The sequence below is a fragment of the Oncorhynchus masou genome, chromosome 7 (genome assembly GCF_036934945.1).
Source record: "Oncorhynchus masou masou isolate Uvic2021 chromosome 7, UVic_Omas_1.1, whole genome shotgun sequence".
Lineage (NCBI taxonomy): Eukaryota > Metazoa > Chordata > Actinopteri > Salmoniformes > Salmonidae > Oncorhynchus > Oncorhynchus masou.
In genome coordinates, this window is record NC_088218.1 from 29,432,882 (window position 1) to 29,451,140 (window position 18,259).

General features: G+C 45.5%; 1 pseudogene; it reads right to left on the reverse strand.

Moving 5' to 3' along the window:
* Positions 1–5,025: 5,025 nt before the first annotated feature.
* The window catches only part of LOC135543101 (cholecystokinin receptor-like), a 33,465-nt pseudogene continuing 20,231 nt past the window's right edge, over positions 5,026–18,259 (reverse strand).

Below are 18,259 nucleotides of genomic sequence, written 5' to 3' on the forward strand. Positions count from 1 at the left end.
ACAACATTACATCACTACTGACAATATCTTTCAATATGCATTAATGAGCCATTTGGGACAGGCACTATAAAGCCAACCCAATTCCCTTAGCTCGGGTCCTTTTCCAGCATACCCGGAAGCTACAGAGATGGAGGAGAGAGGAACAGAACAAACAAACAATGCGCTCATCCACAACATTGATAAGTATAACAATTATTGTATCTCTCAAATATGAACATTGACAAGTGTGAAATGCATGCACCAAGACAGAAGTTTAATTTGTGTGTCGACCCACATTGTTAACTTATCTTATAATGGCGCAGGGAGGAGTGATGAATATGTGTGTGCGTTAAAGAACCAAATGCTGCCAGTGACAGACTTCTACGTCACACTTACCATTCCAAAAATGGGTTGATGGTGTGTCATCCACTAGAGCTTGGGCTCAAACATTCATCATGCGTTTCTCTACTCATCAGAGAGCAAGATGATGGATGATTCAAAAGACCCCAAATACAAACAGTAATCCGCTCTTACTCCTATCTCAATAATTCAAAATCCTCCGAAATATGGGAAGATTGTGTGAAAATTGTTTTTGAAAAATGTGTCTCTATAACACACATTTGAAATAATGTAACCATGACTTCCCAAGATTAAGCACAGAAACTTTTATACAGTAAACAGAACCATAGAATGAATCATATAATGCACATGATATGTCAGCATCTTTCGAAAATATGCTATTGGCTTACTATTATTTGGCAGAAATTATACATCAAATCACATTTAGATTCCCATTTATCCTGTATTAAATCAATTGCAGTTAATTCGATTTCCGATAATACTTTCAGAAGTGTGTTTAAGTGGGTGGGCGTCGTGTAAAGTGAGAGGCCATCCTATCGTCTCTAACCACAGAACATCAGCCATCGTTTTCCTTTAATTTCACCGTTTGTTGTCTGCCAGGAAGTGATCAATTGCGCACGTCCGACATTTGTGTTGGTCTGTCTTGTCCCTTTGGTTTGCAAAGCAGCATGTCCTGGATGAAGAATATAGTTGTCACTTGATGTATAAATTGTCAGTCGGGTTTTGTGTGCAAGATTACTTTTCAATCAGGTTTTCTATCTCCCATTCTCCCTCCATCCAAGACACACTGGCACTGCTGTGCAAAACCAAGCTACCTCTGAATGAACTATCAGTAAAGCCACTATCATTTAATACTGTCTTAAATCAAGTTCTCATTTGGACTACATTGCATGCATTACTCTGTCAATGCGAATAACAAGAAGGAATAGAGCAAAGAAAAACAGCAATAGATCCTTAACTAAATAAAAAAGCATGCATCACCAGACTAAGAACAAATGATAGAGAAAGACAAGGCAGTTTAATCATGTATTGTAAATGAATAAAGTCCCCTGGGTAATTTAGTTGGTGCCACGTGGTACCTTGAAACGTACAAGACAATTATTGGAAAACGAGGCGAGACCAAGATTGTTGTCCATGGTGCCTGTATTTTTCTTATTTTAACACCTATTTAAAGAAGAGAGACATGGAGTTTATCCTCTTTGGCGAGTCATGTTTTGGAGGATGTATGACTCAACCTTCGCCTCTCCCGAGCCCTTTAGGGAGTTGCAGCGATGAGGCAAGATCGTAATTGGGAGTAAAAGGGGGTAAAATACGAAAATATGTAATAATTTAATTTGTGTTAAAATTAAATGTGCTATTGTGTAATTATAGTATTTCCAACTAGTTTTAAACATATACTGTACATTTCCGGTATTGAGCTATAAGACACCAACCACTAAGCTACTGTATCAAAAGTCTTTGGGTGACAGATCTTCTATGTTTGCTTGGTTCCCCATCCACATCTCCTGCCAAATGCCACACCCACAAAAGTTTCGGAATTTTGCCTTCTTAAATGCGAACAAAGTCAAACCGTTCTGTTTGGCCCTATACATATCTTCAAGTCAGCACAAACGACTTCCAAGTAGTAGGTTCAGACTGATGTACGGAGCGATTTATAGACCAGCAAAATTATATTCAGGATGAGTAATCAGACAACTTCTTCACTGAGTGTATAAAACATTAGGAACACCTTCCTATTGAGTTGCACCCCCTTTTGCCCTCAGAACACCCTCAACTCTTTGGGGCATGGACACTACAAGGTGTTGAAAGCATTCCAAAGGGAGGCTGACCCATGTTGACTCCAATGCTTCCCACAGTTGTGTCAAGTTGGCTGGAAGTCCTTTGGGTGGTGGACGATTCTTGATACACACGGGAAACTGTTGAGCGTGAAAAACCCAAAAGCTTTGCAGTTCTTCACACAAGGCACTTAAATCTTTTGTCTTGCCCATTCACCCACTGAATGGCACACATACACAATGTTTTGTACACTCAGTGTATGCGGCCGTATGCTCTCTTTTCCTCATTGTGTGATACAGTTTGGCATTGATTTATAAAAACAATAAAAAATACGGAAACATTTACATTACATATACAGCACACACACATTTAAGCACTACATAAAAGATCAACATTCCATTTTGTATTTGAAATACCTTATATGTTCAGGTAATGAGCCCTATAAATAAACCACACATACAGTGGGTATCATAAGTATTTACACCCCTTGGATTTTTTTTTCTGGCATTACTTGTAATTTTTTTGTTGTTGATCTACACATAATACTACATATTGTTAAAGTGAAAAGAGAATTCTACAAATGTGTACAAAGGAACTGTGTGTACAAAGGAAAACCTAAATAACTAAAATATATTTGTTGCATAAGTATTCACCACCTTTGTTTAGGCAAACCTAAATCAGTTCAGTAGTAAAATATATGGACTAACTGTGTGAAATAACAGGGGTTGGCATTATCTTTTTATGACTATCCCTTCCTCTGTCCCCCATACAAACAACATCTGTAAGGCCCCTCAGTCAAGTATTGAATTTAGCACGAATTCAACTACAAAGACCAGGGAGCTTTTTGAAATCCTCATAAAGAAGGGCAGTGATTGATAGATGGGTTACAATAACACGTCTGACATTTAAGCTTAATCAAGTTTTCTCAAAGAGTGCAGTGTATAATTTCAGAACCCTGCGGTCTCAGCCGCTGCCTGTCACCAAGGGAGTACTCCAAGGCTCGATCTTAGGCCCCACACTCTTCTCAATTTACATCAACAACATAGGTCAGGTAATAGGAAGCTCTTTCATCCATGTACTGTATATGCAGATGATACAGTCTTATACTCAGCTGGCCCCTCCTCTGATTTTGTGTAAAACACTCTAAAACAAAGCTTTCTTAGTGTCAAACATGCTTTCTCTGCCCTTATCCTTGTTCTGAACGGCACACACAATGCTTTGTACACTCAGTGTATGCGGCCTTATCCTATCTTTTCCCAACAAAGGTCATATGGTTTGGTAAGAAGAAGGCCCCTCTCCCGACAGGTGTGATTACTACCTCTGAGGGTTTAGAGCTTGAGGTAGTCACCTCATACAAGTACTTTGGAGCATGGCTCGACAGTACACTGTCCCTCTCTCAGTGCATATCAAAGCTGCAGGCTAAAGTTAAATCTAGACTTGGTTTCCTCTATCGTAATCGCTCCTCTTCATCCCAACTGCCAAACTAACCCTGATTCAGATGACCATTTTACCATTGCCAGATTACGGAGATGAAATTTATAGATCGGCAGTTAAGGGTGCTCTCGAGCGGCTAGATGTTCTTTAACATTCGGCCATCAGAAAGGCCACCAATGCTCCTTTACACATCACTGCACTCTATACTCCTCTGTAAACTGGTCATATCTGTATAACCGTCGCAAGACCCACTGCTTGATGCTTATTTATAAAACCTTCTTAGGCCTCACTCTCCCTATCTGACATAGCCTCCGTCCCCGCAGGAGGCCTTTTGCCTTGTAAATTAGAATTTATTCTTAACTGACTTGCCTGGTTATGTAAAGGTTAAATACATCAAATAAAAAAGTTAACAATTATGCTGTTGATTATGTTTTAAACCACCCAGACACATCAAAGATACAGTTGCCCTAATGAAATGAGCTGCAGAACAGGAAGACAACTGCTCAAGGATGTCACCATGATAAAACCATTGATGATTTTAAAACAACTACAGATTTAAATGGCTGTGATGGGAGAAAACAGAGGATGGATCAAAAACATTGTAGTGACTCCACAATAACGACCTAAATGACAGCGTGAAAAGAAGAATGCAAACATACATACGTATGCAACAAGGCACTAAAGTAATACTGGAGAAAAAAACACGGCACAGGAATACACTTTTTGACCTAAATGCAAAGCCTTATGTTAGGGGTAAATCCAATAAAACACATGATTGACTAACTGCCACCTTATTTTCAAGTATGGTGTTGGCTTCATCATGGTATAGGTATGATTGATATTGGCCAAGACAAAAATAAATGGGATGGAGCTGAGCACAGGCAAAATCCTAGAGGAAAACCTGCTTAAGTCTGCTTTATACCAGACACTGGGAGAGGAATTCAACTTTCCGTGGAACAATAACCTACAACACAAGGCCAAATCTACACTGGAGTTGCTTACCATGAAGACAGTGGATGCCCCTGAGTGGCCAAGTTACAGTTGACTTAAATCTGCTTGAAGATGTATGGCAAGACTTTAAATTGATGTCTAGTCATGATCCCCAAAGGTGTTTCTATCATGTATTGACTCAGGAGGGTGAATACTTATCAAATCAATATATATTAGTGTTTTATTTTTCATTAGACATGTTCTTCCACTTTGACATTACAGAGTGCTTTGAGTAGATTGTTGACAAAAAAATGTCAATTAAATCCATTTTTAATCCCAGTATGTAACACAATAAAACGTGAAGAAATCAGGAGCGAACAAGCAAAGAAAATGCACAAGCATTCTGTCGGTTGCCATCCTTGGTCACAACTACTTGTGTACCCACTGCTACAGCCCCCTGTGTTCCCCTATACAGGGTCCATATTAGGAAGAAGTCCTGCTGAGAATGAGGCTGTCCTAATATGGACACTGTACCCCTAGCCCCCTTCACAAAGAATCAGAGTAGGTCCCCGCGGTGCTCACTGTGGTATAACTGATCTTGGACATGGACAAAGGACCCATAGTCCCCGTCACTATCATCTCATCATCCCCGCCGTTCCGCCTCTCCAGGCGGCGCCGACAGCAGGGCGGACGGCTGTGGGCGAAGGTGGTGAGCAACGCCTTGCGGAAGTGTGTATTCATAAAACAATAGATAACGGGGTTGACGCACACCGATGTGTAGCTCAATAGGTGGATGAACGAGATGGGTGCCCCCGAGAGGAGCCTTCCACGTGTTGGCCATGTACAGGGGCATCCAGCAGAGGAAGAAGAGAATGGCAGTGATAATGAGCATGCGGATCACGCGCTTCTTGGCCAAGAGTTTAGCCTCCGAGATATTGCTTCGAGGGTGCTCGGCGGACACTCTGGGTTTAGGAGGGGCCGGAGTAGGGGTGGTGAGGGTGGACAGCTCCATGGACGGTGGCTTCTTCTGGATGTAGCAGCCATCATCGTTTGTGTCGTTGTTGCTGGTGGTCACAGTGGTGTTTACGCCATTCTTCAGTGCTGTGGAATGTACATGGAAGTGTGTAAGTGGGTCTGAATTGGGTGTAAGTGTGTAGGTGAGTAAGTGTGTAGGTTGAAGACAGAGCACATTACTCATAATAGGATGAGAAAAGAGTTGGTGACATAAGCCTGCAATGTGGGGAACATGCATTCACAAATAAACAGGCCTTATGAGAAAATAGTTACTGTATGAATGCAAAACCCTTATTCTGGCCCCAGCCTTACCATTGCCTGTTTTGAAAACCCGAATCCTAGTCCTTGCCCTCATTGCTTCTGCCCAGCATCACCCTATTTCAAAACCCCAACCCCAATCCCTAACCCAAAACTCAACTTCATTTACATAACTTTCTATTTGTGAGAAACAAATTAGTTGTTCAATCATATCCATGGCAGGAGATACATGTGGTGTAGGAGTCTCACAACTGTTCTCTCTGTTTTGGTCCAGCTCAAACTTCATCGCCCGGTACAGCTCTCTGGAGATAAGTCCATAGGCAACGATCATCACAACCCCAGGGATGAAGAACAAGATTAAAAGCAACAGCATGTACCTGAGAAAAAAGGAGAGAAAGAAAGAGGGAAAGAGAAGGAAACATGGAGTGAAAGAAAAAGGGAGGGAAAGAAAGAGGGAGAGAAAGACAGAGGGTAAAGAGGGACAGGAAGCCAGACAGGAAGAGAAAAAAGTTACTTTGATCATTGTGGTCATAAAATAAAATAATATTTCTATGGTGGTAATTAACATTTTTCCAATTATCTTCACATCAATGCGGATACTATCAACTTGGCCGTGTACAAAAAAAGTACAAATCCACTATTGTTCATTCCACACACTTTGAGAATTAGTAGAGAGGAAGCCTTTATTTTGCGTTGTGTGAAATTCTAATGGGCGCGTGGGTGTTTTCCTCTGAACATCCTCCATGGATGGTTCATTTTTAATCTCCCATCAGCCTTTGCAGCAGGTTAGGCTCTCATTCATTCATTCATTAATGCAGCCTCTGATACTCAAAGCTTTTCATCAGTACTCTGTTTGATAGTGGGGTCACACATCAGGGATTGGGGGACAAAAGGTGACAGGAAGGAAGGACATACAGAGAGACAGTAAATAGATGAGGTTTCGGTTCATCTTTTGTTTAGTCTTTGATCCTTATTCTCTATTGTCAGAGAAGAACATGGAAAGGGGCGAGGAGCAGGTGCCACACTAATACTTCTGTTTCACATTATTTGACAATTCTTCATGCCTGGCATCATTAGTAAGCATAATTAGACACGCTGATTCAATAGCCAATTTGGGCAGTAGCCCGTAATGGACTCAAATAGTCCCTGTAACTGTCAGTCCAACACCTTAGCCATTACACCAAGATGCTTGGCCTCAAAGAGGTCACCAAAAGTACTAAGGTCACAAGTTATATTTCAATAGCATCTTTTCTGAAGTATATTGTAATAATTCAAAAATTATAGGTATTATATTGTGTGTGCTTGTTGATTACATCTACTGTCACTGCTGCTTTGATCATTTTTTGAATATCAATACAAATTAAAATATAAATCCTATTAAAATGATTGTGCCTGCCATTGTTAAGAGAAATAGTGCATTCGGAAAGTATTCAGACTCCTTCCCTTTTTCCACATTTTGTTAGGTTACAGCCTTATTTTAAAATGGATTAAATAACAAAAAATACTCAGGAATAACAATAAATCCTCAGAAATGTTTGCAAATCTATATAACAAAAATATTCAGACCCTTTGCTACGAGGCACCTAAAGGACTCAAGAATCTCTGGTCTGATGAAACCAAGATTGAACTCAATGGCCTGAATGCCAAGCGTCAAGTCTGAAGGGAACCTGGCACCATCCCTTCAGTCATGTTTTTCACCGGCAGGGACTGGGAGACTAGTCAGGATCAAGGGAAAGATGAACGGAGCAAAGTAAAGAGAGATCCTTGATGAAAGCCTGCTCCAGAGTGCTTAGAACCTCAGACTGGGGCGAAGGTTCACCTTCCAACTGGACAATGACTTTGAGCACACAACCAAGGCAATGCAGGAGTGGCTTAGCTGGGCAGCAACATCACAGATCTTGAGAGGATCTGAAGAGAAGAATGGGAGAAACTCTTCATATAGGTGTGCCAAGTTTGTAGCACCATACCCAAGAACACTCGAGGCTGTAATAGCTGCCAAAGGTGCTTCAACAAAGTACTGAGTAAAGGGTCTGAATACTTACGTAAATGTGATATTTACGTTTTGATTTATTTATACAAAAAATACAAGTTTTTTGCTTTGTTATTATGGGGTATTGTGTGTAGAATGCTGAGGGGGAAAACATGATTTAATCCATTTTAGAATAAGGCTGTAATGCAACAAGATGTGGAAAAATTCAAGATGTCTGAATACTTTCAGAATGCACTGTAGATCCCCAAAGGAGTCTTAGGGTTGTATGTAAAAGAAAAACAAGTAAAGTCTGGAAAGGTTTTAACAGGCTGCAATCAGTGAACAACTACAATTCAAGTAGTAAGGTCTGCAGAGAGAGAGCTTATTTAGTGTAAAAGATAAGAAGTATGGTCTGGAGGAGAGAGAGGAGAGAGCTGTATAAGGCTGGGGAGAACCCCTGGAGAATGTCAATCTTCCTTTAATTGCTCTACTCCACAGTCTCTCTGTTTGTTTATGGGCAAATTGATGATAGTCCTCTGTGCCCAAACTTAACAGCAACAGTTTCTACAGAAAAAGCCTAAACTTGAACTGCAGATGCAGATATATTCTAACGATATTACTAATCGTCGACCAGTGTTTAATAAACTGCTGGTCTTTAGAGTGTAATTACCTTCTAAAACTGCTTCGCTAGCCCTGAGTCAATGCGAACTACTCCGCCTAATAATATAATTGCATTGCCTTAGATGTTGCTGTGGTGCTCCGAAATGTCTGGCTATGACGATTCTGTTCAGTCTTGCAGGGGGAAGGCATTACTTTTGGGCAAATTTAATATAAGTGGAATTATAATGAAAACTGCATGAAAACTTCATTGCTTCCCCGATCAGAAATGTGGGGAAGAAACAATTTATTTTGAAACAAATCTATTCAATAAAAGCAATCAAACATAAAAACAGACCGAACAAACTCAAGATACTTTTTTGTACAATGGACTGGCAATCTATGTTCCTTTGTTAACGGCTTACTTTGAAAATACCACTCGAGAACTGACTTAATTAGCTTCAGGAAACTCAGGGACCGGTCAGAAACCAGTTCTGACCACTGCACTAGAGGTCTCCAGTCAGAAACTCACTCACCACGTCTGTTCCACCCCACCGCTTGGCCATTCCAGGCGACACATGTGTCCTGTAGTTCGGTCGGGTTTGGGGAAGGACTTGAGGTGGCTGAACACTGGGTAGGGCACCATCATGACCAACGACAACACCCAGATGGCGGCGATGACCCGGTAGGCATGGGAACGAGTCTGCCACACTCGCGACTTCAGTGGGTTGCAGATGGCGCTGTACCTCTCGATTGCTATGGCGACCAGGCTGAAGGTGGAGATGCTGACGGAGAGCCCTATAGGAATGCAGAGAAGGGGTAGGGGTCAATAAGAGAGATTAAAATGACTATCAACAGTGATCAGACCTGGGTTCAAATGGTACTTGTTTTCTGTCTGGAGTGCCTGATGGACAGGGTTTAAAATTTTGAGACAATTACATTGTCTCCATTGAGCAAGGGAAGTTCAATTAAGCAGGAAAAATATTTTAATTAAAGAAAACAAATACTATATTACCAGGTCTGATAGTGATAAACATCTTCTATGTATTTGAGCAGGCTTGCCACATCAGAGAGATGCTCGTAGGCCACCAAAAAAAGTAAAGAGAAATGGTAAAGCCTCTTTAGCTTATAATTAAGTAAAGACACAAAGAGCATTACATTTCAGACAAATAGCCCCACACTGATGGAATCACACCATTGTCGTTCTGTCCTGCTCAATGTTAGATCTCTAAATTAACTAAATACTCACACAGAATTACATAAACACACACACAGGATAGATTATAGGTTGATACTTCAATAATTCAATGAAAAGTCCATGGTGGACTAACCCAGTATGACGGCTTGTTACACAATGAAAGGGAGGGGCAAGATAAAGAGAGCGGGAGAGAAAGAGAGTGGGCTGGTACATACATGTGGAAACTATGCTGATGAGAATAAATACTTTGCACATGAACGACTGCTCATTCAAAAATAACAATATACAGGAAGACAAGTCCTTCTGTTCACCGGATCTAGAATTCCTCAAAATCAAATGTCGTCCCTATTATCTCCCACGAGAATTCACATCGGTCATTGTCACTGCGATGTATATCCCCCCCGAGTCGACACCACGACGGCCCTCGAGGAACTCCACTGGACTCCATGCAAACTGGAAACCATATATCCGGAGGATGCATTTATTGTAGCTGGGGATTTTAACAAAGCAAATTTGAGAACAAGGCTACCTAAATTCTATCAGCATATCGATTGTAGTACCCGGGCTGGCAAAAAGCTGGATCACTGCTTCTCTAACTTCTGCCATGCATACAAGGCCCTCCTCTGCCCTACATTTGGCAAATCCGACCTCGACTCCATTTTGCTTCTCCACTCCTATAGGCAGAAATTCAAACAGGATGTACCCGTGACAAGAACCATTCCACGCTGGTCTGACCAATCAGAATCCACGCTTCAAGACTGTTTTGATCACGTGGACTGGGACATGTTCCGGCCAGCAGAGAATAAAATGGATGTCTCCGCTGATTCACTGTGTGAGTTTATAAGGATGAGCAAGTGAGAGGTTGTTCCCACTGTGACCATTAAAACCTACCCTAACGAGAAACCGTGGATAGATGGCGGCATTCGCGCAAAACTGAAAGCGCAAACCACCGCATTAACAATGGAAAGATGACCGGGAATACGGCCGAATACAAACAGTGTAGTTATTCTCTCCACAAGGCAATCAAACAAGCTGAATGTCAGTGTAGGGTCAAAGTGGAGTCGCAATTCAATGGCTCAGACACGAGACGTATGTGACAGGGTCTACAGGCAATCACGGACTACAAATAGAAAACCAGACACGTCACGGACACATACTGTACGTCTTGCTTCCAGACAAACTAAACACCTTCTTTGCCCGCTTTGAGGATAATACAGTGCCAACGACGTGAGTAAAACATTTAAACGTGTTAATCCTCACAAGGCTGCAGGCCCAGACGGCATCCCCAGCCGCGTCCTCAGAGCATGCGCAGACCAGCTGGCTGGTGTGTTTACGGACATATTCAATCAATCCTTATCCCAGTCTGCTGTTCCCACCTGCTTCAGAGGGCCACCATTGTTCCTGTTCCCAAGAAAGTTAAGGTAACTGAGCTAAATGACTACCGCCCCGTAGCACTCATTTACGTCATCATGGAGTGCTTTGAGAGACTAGTCAAGGACCATATCAACTCCACCCTACCTGACACCCTAGACCCACTCCAATTTGCTTACCGCCCCAATAGGTTCACAGACGACACAATCACACTGCACACTGCCCTAACCCATCTGGACAAGAGGAATACCTATGTGAGAATGGTGTTCATCGACTACAGCTCAGCATTTAACACGATAGTACCCTCCAAACTCGTCATCAAGCTCGAGACCCTGGGTCTCGACCCCGCCCTGTGTAACTGGGTACTGGACTTCGGGCCGTGCCCAGGTGGTGAGAGTAGGTAACAACATCTCCACCCCACTGATCCTCAACTCTGGGGCCCCACAAGGGTGCGCTCTGAGCCCCTCTCCAGTACTCCCTGTTCACCCACGACTGCGTGGCTATGCACGCCTCCAATTCAATCATCAAGTTTGCGGACGACAGTGGTAGGCTTGATTACCAACAACGACGATACGGCCTACAGGGAGGAGGTGAGGGCCCTCGTAGTGTGGTGTCAGGAAAATAACCTCACACTCAACGTCAACAAAACAAAGGAGATTATTGTGGACTTCCGGAAACAGCAGAGGGAGAACTCCCTTATCCACATTTACGGGACAGTAGTGGAGAGGGTAGTAAGTTTCAAGTTCCTCAGCGTACACATCACGGACAAACTGAATTGGTCCACCCACACAGACAGCGTGGTGAAGAAGACGCAGTAGCGCCTCTTCAACCTCAGGAGGCTGAAGAAATTCGGCTTGTCACCAAAAGCACTCACAAACTTCTACAGATGCATGATCGAGAGCATCCTGTCGGGCTGTATCACCGCCTGGTACGGCAACAGCTCCACCCACAACCGTAAAGCTCTCCAGAGGGTAGTGAGGTCTGCACAACCCATCACCGGGGGCAAACTACCTGCCCTCCAGGACACCTACACCACCCGATGTCACAGGAAGGCCATAAATATCATCAAGGACAACAACCACCCGAGCCACTGCCTGTTCACCCGCTATCATCCAGAAGGCGAGGTCAGTACAGGTGCATCAAAGCAGGGACCGAGAGACTGAAAAACAGCTTCTATCTCAAGGCCATCAGACCGTTAATCAGCCACCACTAATATTGGGTGGCTGCTGCCAACATACTGACTCAACTCCAGCCACTTTAATAATGGAAATTGATGGGAATTGATGTAAAAATGTATCACTAGCCAATTTAAACAATGCCACCTAATATATTAGGTGGCATTGTTTAAATTGGCTAGTGATACATTATAATGTTTAAATACTCTACATTACTCATCTCATATGCATATGTATATACTGTACTCTATATCATCTACTGCATCTTGCCATCTTTATGTAATACATGTATCACTAGCCACTTTAAACTAAGACACTTTATGTTTATATACCCTACATTACTCATCTCATATGTATATACTGTACTCTATACCATCTACTGTATCTTGCCTATGCCGTTCTGTACCATCACTCATTCATATATCTTTATGTACATATTCTTTATCCCTTTACACTTGTGTGTATAAGGTAGTAGTTGTGGAATTGTTAGGTTAGATTACTCGTTGGTTATTACTGCATTGTCGGAACTAGAAGCACAAGCATTTCTCCACACTCACATTAACATCTGCTAACCATGTGTATGTGAATAATTTGATTTGATTTGATTTATCTCAGTCAATCATGGCTAGTGAGAAAGTTGCTGTCTTTTTCTGTGGCTAAACCAGCTAGGCTTGAAATGTAATACTTTAATTTGCATTTACAGATGGCATACAAGTTTGTTATTAAGGCACATTAAAGTTCCAATGTTCCAGAAGGGATTTCTGCAAAAAAATGCATTTTGATAAAAAAAAGTTTACGTTCAAATGGCTCTCCTGTGAAGTAGTGATGCGCGAAATACGCCTAGTTGTCTTCTAGGACTAGTGGGTGAGGAGTCAGGCGCAGGGAGCAGAGGTTTTAGGATAATCGTAATATTTATTCCGGTACAAAATGGTCCCGCCAAAAGCCAGGCGCATACAAACGACCAGCCCAAACACAGGACCACACAGTCCGGAAAGAAAATCAAGAAAAAGGCACAACCACAAAACAGGTGCAACCAGTAAGACAAAAATAACAGAAAATGAAAGGGGATCGGTGGCAGCTAGTAGACCGGTGACGACGACTGCCGAGTGCCGCCCGAACAGGAAGAGGAGCCACCTTCGGTGGGAGTCGTGACAGTAACACCCCCTGACGCGCGGCTCCCGCAGCGCGCCAACACCGGCCTCGATGGCAACCCGGAGGACGAGGCACAGGGCGATCCGGATGGAGGTGATGGAAATCCCTCAGCAGTGATGGATCCAAGATGTCCCCCACCGGTACCCAGAACCTCTCCTCCGGACAGTACCCCTCCCAGGCCACGAGGTACTGCAGGCCCCTCACCCGGTGTCTAGAGTCCAGAACAGCACGTACTGTGTACGCCGGGGACCCCTCGATGTCCAGAGGGGGCGGAGGGACCTCCGGAACCTCACCTTCCTGCAGGGGACCAGCTACCACTAGCCTGAGGAGAGAAACATGAAACGAGGGGTTAATCCGATAACACACCTCGTTTTAAACGACCCCACACACTGCGGCTCCAGCTGACAGCAGGGCAGGCGGAGGGGCAGGTTTCGGGTCGAGAGTCAGACCCTGTCTCCCGGTGCGAATACGGGGGCCTCACTGCGGTGGCGGTCAGCGGTCCTCTTCTGCCGTCCACCAGCTTGCTTAAGTGATTCCTGGATGGCCCTCCAGGTGTCCTTAGAGCGCTGCACCCACTCCTCCACCACAGGAGCATCAGTCTAACTCTGATGCCACGGTGACAGGACCGGCTGGTAGCCCAACACGCATTGGAACGGTGGCATGTTCGTAGAGGAGTGGCGGAGTGAATTCTGAGCCACCTTCGCCCATGGGACGTACCTCCCCCATTCTCCTGGCCGGTCCTGGCAATACGACCGCAGAAACCTACCCACCTCCTGGTTCACTCTCTCCACCTGCCCATTACTCTCGGGGTGATAACCAGAGGTCAGGCTGACCTAAGACCCCCAGACGCTCCATAAATCAAATCAAATTTTATTTGTCACATACACATGGTTAGCAGATGTTAATGCGAGTGTAGCGAAATGCTTGTGCTTCGAGTTCCGATAATGCAGTAATAACCAACGAGTAATCTAACAAACAATTCCAAAACTACTACCTTATACACACAAGTGTAAAGGGATAAAGAATATGTACATAAACGCCCTCCACACTCGGTACGTGAACTGGGGACCCCGATCAGAAATGATGTCCTCAGGCACCCCATAGTGCCGGAAGACGTGGATAAATAGGGCCTCAGCAGTCTGTAGGGCCGTAGGGAGACCAGGAAACGGGAGGAGACGGCAGGAAAACCAATCCACAACGACCAGAATAGTAATGTTGCCCTGAGACGGGGGAGGATCTGTAAGAAAGTCCACCGACAGATGAGACCACGGCCGTTGTGGAACGGGGAGGGGCTGTAACTTCCCTCTAGGCAGGTGCCTAGTAGCCTTACTCTGAACGCACACTGAACAGGAGGAGGCAGAGCCTAACGTCCTTAGCTAAGGTGTGCCACCAGTACTTCCCCCTAAGACCCCGCACTGTCCTAGCAATACCAGGAACCCGAGGAGGGTAGTGTATGAGCCCACCAAATCAATTGATCACGGACAACAAGCGGCACGTACTTACAACCCGTGGGACACTGTGGAGGCGCAGGTTCCAACCGTAACGCCCGCTCGATGTCCACGTCCACCTCCCATACCACCAGTGCCACCAGCCATGAAGCTGGAATGATGGGAGTAGGACCGATGGGCCCCCTTAAGAAAGTGTCTCCACACCTTCAGGGCCTTTACCACAGCTAACAACTCCCGGTCCCCCACATCATAGTTTCACTCCGCCGGACCGTGCCTCTTCGAAAAGAAAGCGCAGGTGGAGCTTTGGTGGCGTGCCCGAGCACTGTGATCTATCACAGCTGTTCTAACAGCCCCAACCCCAGCAAACTCCACTATGAATGCCAAAAGGGGTCCGGATATGCCAACACGGGAGCATCGATAAACAGCGCCTTCAACCGATTGAAAGCTCTGTCCGCCTCTGCCGACCACCGTAAACACACCGGCCCCCCTTTCAGCAGTGAGGTAATGGGAGCCGCCACCTGGCCAAAACCCCGGATAAACCTCCGGTAGTAATTGGCAAACCCTAAAAACCGCTGCACCTCCTTTCCCGTGGTCGGAGACGGCACGGCCTTAACACGGTCACACTCCATCACCACCCCCGAGGTGGAAATGCGATAACCCAGGAATGAAACGGCTTGTTTGGAGAACATACATTTCTCAGACTTAACGTACAGGTCATGCTCCAGCAGTCGCCCAAGTACCTTGTGCACCAGAGACATGCGCGGCGCGTGCATTCTTTAACCCATACGGCATGATGAGGTACTCATAATGGCCAGATGTGGTACTTAAATGCGGTTTTCCACTCATCTCCTCCCCGAATACGCATCAGATTATACGTGCTCCTGAGGTCCAGTTTTGTGAAAAAATGCGCTCAGTGAAAGGAATCTACCGCCATAGCGATGAGCGGTAGCGGGTAACTAAACCCCACTGTGATGGAATTGAGACCTCGATAATCAATTCACGGATGCAGACCTCCCTCCTTTTTTTCACAAAAAATAAGAAAGACGGGTGACGGGAGGGCCGAATATACCCCTGCCCCAGAGATTCAGTGACATATGTCTCCATAGCCAACATCTCCTCCTGTGACAATGGGTACACGTGACTCCTGGGAAGTGTAGAGTTTACCTGGAGGTTTATCGCGCAATCCCCCGTCGATGAGGTGGTAATTTGGTTGCACTCTTCTTACAGAAGGCGATAGCCAAATCGGCATATTCTGAGGGGATGTGCACAGTCGAAACCTGGTCTGAACTTTCCACCGACGTGGCACTGATGGAAACTCCTATACACCTACCTGAACACTCCTCTGACCACCCCTGGAGAGCCCCATTTCCATGAAATCCTGGGATTGTGACAATCCAGCCAGGGAACCCCCAGCACCACTGGAAACGCAGGTGAATCGATAAGGAAGAGACTAATCCGCTCCCTATGATCCCCCTGCGTTACCATGTCCAATGGAACCGTGGCCTCCCTGACCAGCCCTGACCCTAAAGGTCGACTATCTAAGGAGTGCACGGGGAAGGGTGGATCTATCGGCACCAACGGAATCCCAAACTTAACCATAAAGTTCCTAGCTGGGCCTGAATCGACTAGCGCCTTATGCTGGAGAGGAGAAAACACAAACACAAACCTGGGGTGACCGAGAAGTGTTCCGCCTGTCCTCTCAACTCCCAGACGAGCTCCTCCAGCACCGATCGGAAGTGTGTCCTCTCCGACCACAGCTGGTGCAGGAGGAGCCTCCTTCGGTCCCACTCGATGCGGCCCCCCCTAACTCCATAGTTGTGAAAGCTGGAGGGCCAGAATGTGGAACTGACAGATTGTCCAGTCGGATCGACATGTCTATTAGTTCAACGAGGGAGAGAGTGGCGTCCCGACAACTTAGCTCCCTGCGGACGTCCTCCCGGAGACTACACCGGTCTCAGTGGCCAAGGTCTGGAACTCCAGCGCAAAGTCCTGCGCGCTCCTCTTCTCCTGCCTAAGGTGGAAGAGCCATTCACCCGCCGCTCGGCCCTCTGGAGGGTGGTCGAACACAGCCCGGAAACGGCGGGTGAACTCTGGGTAGTGGTCCCTGGCAGAGTGTGGGCTATTCCAAACAGCGTTGGCCCACTCCAGGGCTCTGCCCGTCAGGCAGGAGACGAGGACGCTCAGACGAGGACTCTCCTAACCCGAAGGTGTCGGTCGAAATGTAGCCAGGTGTAGCTCGAGCTGGAGCAAAAATCCCGGGCACCCTTCAGCCACTCCATTGTACTCCCTCGGGGGCGCGAGATGGAGTGCGCTGGGGCCGGACGTCACTGGAGGAGTGGGATGAGTTGTCGAAGGAAGAGCTGGAGGCGAGGTAGGGAGACCACTCCTCTCCCATCGGTCCATTCTCTCCATCATTTGGTCCATCGCTGACCCGATACGATGGAGGATGGCCGTATGATGGAGGAGGCGCTCCTTCAAAGATGGAAGGGGGTGGTCGTTGCTCCTGCCGACTCCATGGAGTCACGTCTTCTAGGAGTAGTGGGGGCGGAGTCAGGCAGAGGTCAGAGGTTTTAGGATAATCTTAATATTTATTCTGGTACAAAACGGCCACACCAATAGCCAGGCCCATACAAAAGACCAGCCCAAACACAGGACCACACAGTCCGGAAAAAATCAAAGAAAAAGGCACAACCACAAAACAAACAGAGGAACAGGTGCAACCAATAAGACAACTAACAGAAAAAGAAAAGGGGGATCGGTGGCAGCTAGTTAGACCGGTGACGATGACCGCCGAGCTCCGCCCGAACAAGAAGAGGAGCCACCTTCGGTGGGAGTCGTGACACTAGTTTCCTGAAACGAGTCACAAATTCTCTAAAACGACATTGGAGGCGGCTTACGGTAGAGAAATTAACATTCAATTCCCTGCCAATAGCTCTGGTGGACATTCCTGCCGTCAGCATGCGAATTGCACGCTCCCTCAAAACTTTAGACATCTGTAGCATTGTGTTGTGTGACAATACCGCATATTTTACAGTGGCCTTTTATTGTATCCAGCACTAGGTGCACCTATGTAATGATCATGTAATTTCTTGACATGCCACACCTTGTCAGGTGGATGGATTATCTTGGCAAAGGAGAAATCCTCACTAACATAAACTCAGCAAAAAAGAAACGTCCCTTTTTCAGGATCCTGTCCTTCATTGTAAAGGGTTTAAACACTGTTGTCCATGCTTGTTCAATGAACCATGAACAATTAATGAACATGCACCTGTGGAATGGTCGTGAAGACACTAACAGCTTACAGATGGTAGGAAATTAAGGTCACAGTTATGAAAACTACTGTACTGTGAGACACGAAAGAGGCCTTTCTACGGACTCTGAAAAACCCCAAAAGAAAGATCCCCAGGGTCCCAGCTCATCTGCGTGAATGTGCCTTAGACATGCTGCAAGGAGGCATGAGGACTGCAAATGTGGCCAAGGCAATAAATTGCCATGCCTGTACTGTGAGACGCCTACGACAGCGCTACAGGGAGACAGGATGAACAGCTGATCATCTACGCAGTGGCAGACCAGGTGTAACAACACCTGCACAGAATCG